Raw genomic sequence first — 6432 nt, 5'->3', positions numbered from 1 at the left:
TTGAGATTGCACGTCAGATCTCAAGTATGGCATTTCCTAACTTTTCAGTGTTTAAAAACATTACGGTTATAAAGTTCATGTTCTGGATAGAATACAACATACAATTATACCTATAATACTATGTGCAAAAATCTTCTGGTACCAGGAAATGCTATTACTACTGACAAAGTTGTTATCATGTATTCTTCTGCCTTTATTAACAGATAGTATGGAGAAATGTCACCCCAAATTCTGAAGACTCCACTAATATGAACTTCTCAGTTTTGAATAAGTAAAGACTCACCACGCTGATTTGTGAATGCATTCAGTAAAATAAAACCAGACATACACTTTGTGTACCAACATTAAGTATGTATGACTAACCCCTCAAATATGCGCAGTCCCAGGGATACATACACATACCAATGGGAAAATATATCCCTACAAGTTATTTTGCTGAAAGTGGCAAAGCAGGATAAACTACAGTAAACGCAAACTACAGCGAGATCAAAGAGCTTAAACATGTGGAATGAGCATCCATACACAGCTACAATTAAAAATGCATAACACTTAAACTCCTTAAGATCAGCAGCTAGGATGGATTTTTGGTCCTGTCTTATTGTTGATAGGAGGAAGGTCCATAATTGATGGCTAGTACTAAGGGAGAATTGAAGTATTGTCAACATTGTTTGTATTGTACACAAGCACACACTTTATGTTAGCATTAATAGCTCTCCCATTTAAAAGTCTTTTAATTTTAGTAAATTTCAGAAAAAAACCTACATTAAGATGTAGAGCTCCTTTTGTTTCCAAACATTTATTTTGAATAAGAAGGCTGCTTTCATTCTCCAAAATATCTTTTGGCAGATAGAGAATATGGTACTCTTCCTCCCACAAACTCTTGAATGAAGACAGCATCTATTCCAACTTTGGAGTTGGTTTATGCTACTGAAACCAGAGTTGTGCAGCTCTGGAGAGGAACAAAGCCTGGGTAAAAGTTCTTGGTATACATTTCTCCTGCACAGATGGTCTGCTTGTATTAGAGAAACAGTATCACAGATTTACTGTTCAGGAGTCTCTTGTAAGATTCTTAATACTTTCTGGCTTAAATTGTCTCATGCATACTTTTGCTATTTTTGCTTCCTGGATTTTGCAGGAATAGGAAATACAGAATTGTATGTAGAACAATAATGAAGCCAAAGACTTTCTGTTCTCCAGATGTTCAGGATCAATTATTTGGCAATGGTATGGATAATTTCCTAGATTATCCAAGCCAGTTCCCTTATCCTTACTATTCATAGTATTGAGAGAGACAAAGGGTAAACTAAACTCTTCTTTGTTCTTACCATGTTGCACAATATGAAAGCAAGAGAGGACACAAAGAAACTAAGTCTTTAAAACAAAAAAATACTAATAGTCTGAATCACATCATATTCTATACTCCTATCCCTTGATTAATGTTTTATGGACAAAATTGCTAAATATAGCTCAAGTAAAATTATCAGTTGCTTTCATGTTTCTGCTCTGGCTTTGTGGCACAGCCTGTTCTGTTCTTTGGCCGCTTAAGATAGGTCTACACAGCAGCATTATTTTGAAATAACATAGTACACATCTACAATACAAGCCTTTATTTCAAAAGGGAAGACTTCTTATCCAACTCCTGTAACCCTCATTTTACAAGGAGAAGGGACGTCAGAGGAAGAGTGCTCTAACTTGGACTTACTGCTATAGAGAGAGCGCCAAAAGCTGAATTAAGCTATTTCAACTTTATGCAATCAACGTAGCTCAAATTGGGTAGCTTATTTTGGCTTTAGCCCTGGGCTACGTCTACACTGGCACCCTTTTCCGGAAATGCTTAAAACGGAACAGTTTTCCGTTATAAGTATTTCCAGAAAAAGCACGTCTACATTGGCAGGATGCTTTTCTGGAAAAGCACTTTTTCCGGAAAAGCGTCCGTGGCCAATGTAGACGCGCTTTTCCGGAAAAAAGCCCCGATCATTATTTTCGCGATCGGGGCTTTTTTGCGGAAAAGACTACTGTGCTGTCTACACTGGCCCTTTTCCGGAACAGTTTTTCCGGTAAAGGACTTTTGCCGGAATGGGAGCAGCATAGTTTTTCCCGGAAAAACACTGACAATTTTACAGTAGATCGTCATTGCTTTTCTGGAAAAGCAAGCAGCCAGTGTAGACAGCTCGCAGCTTATTCCGGAAAAGCGGCTGCTTTTCCAGAATAAGTGGCCCAGTGTAGACACAGCCCTGCTGTGTAGGCATACCCTTAGTATTTTCTCCATCCTCCAAGAATCCTGACATTCCAGAATTCCTCCTCCTTCACTTGTGTTGTTCTTATTACTGCAAGCAAGAAAGTAGGAAGCCTTCAGTTTACTATATTGGCTTAGTGTTCAGACCACAGCTCAGTGAGCCATATCATTCTAGCCCAGAAAGGCAAAGGTAGAATGAATAGTATTTGTAACATAGGTATCAGGAACTGGAATCTTGTCTCTTTCTACTCCATCCAGCAGTTTGAGTGTTTATGCAGACACTTCTAGAGACCATGATCAGCAGTACTCATGTAGATGGTCAGGATAGATTTACTTGTGCCCTGTCCCTTTGGGGATTGAAGGTCTGCTGAGGTGGCCAAAGGAGATCATTCTGGCTGTATTTGGGGCTTTTTAAATTACTACATTTAATACAACTCCAATTAAAAAAAAAAGCTTCCACCTGGTCTGGGAAAGTAACAGTACCTGGGGTCCATGTGAGCCTTCTTATGAAGGGAGTTTGGGCCTGGGATTCTGCCTAAAGGTGGTTTTGCTTTCCATCTTGGTCTGTCCTGCTATTCCTCAAACTCCCATTGCACTGACCGTGAGATGCACAGGGGGGCAAAGTGTCAGTGTGTCAAACAGCCTCCTCGACTGGTCTGTCTCTCAGGGCCTGCTGCCCTCTGCTCAGCAGAACTGTGGTGCTTCCCCTAAATACAGGCCCTTTTATGTTCAGAGAGGGGGCTGATGGACACAGCCCCAGCACTGGATTGTGCTTCAGTGCTCTCCCTTCCCAATTCAAATCACGCATCTGTCCCACACGCAGAATTTAGACAGGGGATGTTTTCACATTTCTCAGTGCCAGAATTCCACTCCTTCTCCTAATGTAGGAAGCACTATAGAATGGGACCAGTGCTCTCCTGTAGACTTCCCTACATTGCCACAAGCAGGGAGGCCTCTCACTAGCTCCCTCTCAAAGGCTACATCTAGACTACAGGCTTTTTGTACAAGTAGTTTTTGTTGGAAGAGATCTTCTGCAAAAACTTCTTGCGCAAAAGCGTGTCCACACTGCAAATGTGCATCGAAAAAGTGATGAGCTTTTGCGAAAGAGCGTCCAGACTGCATGGATGCTCTCTTAAAAGTAAGCACTAATTGGTATGCACAGAATGACCACCAGGGCACCTTTGCTTTTTCCTCTTTTAGCGCAAAAACCCCTTCTTCCCTGTCCACACACTCCTTCTTTGAGAAAACTTTTGCAAAAAGGCTTCTTCCTTGTAGAAAGAGGAATGCCAATTGTGCAAAGACTCCTCTGTTCTTTTGATTTACTGTCGAAAGACTGCGCTTGCACTGTGGACAGCTGTTTTTCTGCAAAAAATCTGTAGTGTAGACATAACCAAAGAGGATGGACAGAATATACTTATTTTGTGGCTTTGTGCAGTGGTCATGAGAGCATGCAGGTTTGACTGATTATGGCAGGCCATTCAAAGCCCAGATGTACCATTGCGAGATATGGGTAGTGCTACAGCAAGGTCTAAGTTAAGAGGCAGCATAGAACAACCTTGTGACTCTTCCAGCTCTGTGTAATGTATAAGGTACCTTCAATAGTAGGGTCCTGAACTGCTGTAACTGTTCAACTGCTGTAACTGTTCAACTTCCTCTGTCAGCAGAGACAGAATAATTGTGTGGACCATCTGCTAGGTCTTTGCTCCCCCTGAAGTAACACCTCAGAGTTGCTCCCAGATCAAGCCAGGTAGCTTACAAGCCTGGAGAAATGAAGTCACGTGCCATTCATCTTCCAACCATCTCTCAGTCTTTCCCCGCACTCTTGCCTGAAACAAAATTAAAATACAGAAAGCACCTACCATACCAACAGACAATCCTTTTTAAAACTTTAAGAACACATTTTTTCAGGCCAACCCAGCACCGGTTTTGCCTTCATTTTGGAACTGTAAATTAAAAACGAAGGATCTTTTACAAACTTTTAATTTTAGAAAACTAAAATTGCATTTTTAAAAATATCTACTCTGCTTTTAAAAAGTTGAAGAAAAAAAAAGTTATTTTTCCTCTGTTTGTAGTCATAGAAATACTTCTGCCTGAAGTGGATGTCATATATAATTGGATATGAGGTAATTCCAAAGTTATATCAAGGCTTCCTTCCTCTCCCCACCCCATTGTTGCTATGACAATCACAATAGATACGGTACTTTAAAAAAAAATAGCTTACATGAAAAACCATCATCATCATCTCACTGCCAATGAAACTCATTTCAGAGAAAAAAGTAACGATTCAGAAAGTGTACTAGGAAGAAGATTTGCAAATTTGAATTTTGACATCAATAAATTAAAAAAAAGTAGACATTTGTTAGATACAGACAGTAGGGTGGTTTTTTTTTTTTAAAGAATATGGTGTTCCTGGTTTCACTAAGAGAGGCTGGCACACACTGATGGTTTGCTAAGAATTAAACTCATTGCGCTTTTCAAACTCCCTCATACTCTTAAAACACAATAGCTCTAACTCCCTTGGCCTAAATTTCCTGGCATCTAGGCTGCATAATAGTCATGCAAATGTAACTGAGGTAGAAATATTTGTTATAGGTCTGAAGATATCATATAGCAGAACTTAAGCTGCTGGAAATTGGTATAGTTCCATTAACTGCCTGCAATGTACTGTATAAAGGAGACAAAAATTCAGCTAAAGAGGTGCTCTACAGACCATCTAGCAGAAGTACAGGAAATAGAGTCTTGTTGGCTTGTACTAAGGATTAACAAGTGCAACTGTGGACAAAAAATGTCTTCCTACTCTCCATGGACCGTATAACTCTTTGTTTGCTTCACTATCTGTTTGGTAACTTTGATTGCTTGATACGAATTAGCCAGTTTCACTGAATTGCAAGAATAGTACCGCAAGAAAACACAAGAGCTGAAATAATTTAAATTCCAAGTTTTGGCCATAATAAATAATAATGGTAAAAATATTGTAACTAACAAACAAACAAACAAACCAAACCAAACCAAACCAAACAGTTCCAAGTCCTGAACAAGTTCTCTTTAAAATTTCATTGTAATGATGCAACCGCTGACTCATTTCTATTTTGGGTTCTGACAACAAACACCTGTCAGACTATGAGATGTCAGCATCTCTTTTATAAAAATTGTTCACAACAGATGGGATCCACAGACATCATTAGTTTAATAATTTACTATACATAATTTTTTAATTTAAAGTAATAGCTTTCACTCAGGATACTGAATGACATAGGTTGTTATTCGTAGTGAGACAATATACAGAGGAATATACAGAGGTGTAGCGAGGGCGTTATGCGCTTGGGAGCAAAGGAAAAATTTGTGTAACCCTCCTTCCCTGCTGCCGGGGCCCTTTACTTGCCACATGGCTGAGACCAACCCCGGGAGGAGTGGGGGCAGGGAAGCTTGCACTGTGTCTCCCCCACCTCCTCCAGTTTGGGGCCGGGCCCCCGCACACACTAATCCACCAGCGGAGACGGAGGAGAGTCAAGCTGGGGGTGGAGAGACAGGGAGGAGGCTCTAGCCGGCAGTGGCGGGTGGAGGAGGAGCAGGCAAACTGAGGGATGACAGGGGGAGTGGAGAGGGACTAAATTGGTGCTCTCCCTCACCCCAGTGTGCTGTCTGGGGGCAACTACTCCCCTCCCTGCCTCTTCCTCCCTATGCCACTGCCAATATGATTTCCATTAACAGCCTTCTATCTACATGCAGCACTAAATGTGTTTTAACAGATTAAGAAAATATATAGAACGCCTGTTTTAATGTGTTGACTAAACTAGGACAGAAGCTACAGAATTCTGCTAGCATATATTTGCAGCAACATCGCTCCTTCATGGGCAAGAAATGCCAGAGAGTTTATTAGGCAGAGAAATAATTCTCTCTCTTCCTTTATGGGGAAAGAAGTAGTTGATAAGGAAAAGAAATCACAAAAACAAGTTAAACACGGTATGTTGTAATTAAACTTTTTACATGTGTGTATGTATTATACATTCATACACAAAGAAGTAAGCTATAATTATTCACTTGATAGGCGATTCATTCCCACATGAATGAATCAATTATGGCTTACTGTTCCTAGTTGTGTATGTATATAATCATCTACACAAATAAGAATATTAAATCATGATTTGTTCACTCATGCTGGATTAGTGCCCTGTTAAGCAAGTAATTGCTTTTCA

Source organism: Pelodiscus sinensis, chromosome 8 (genome assembly GCF_052426305.1).
Source record: "Pelodiscus sinensis isolate ZL-2025 chromosome 8, ASM5242630v1, whole genome shotgun sequence".
Classification (NCBI taxonomy): Eukaryota; Metazoa; Chordata; order Testudines; family Trionychidae; genus Pelodiscus; species Pelodiscus sinensis.
The sequence above is the reverse complement of the archived record's forward strand: the minus strand, read 5'-3'. Positions refer to the sequence as shown.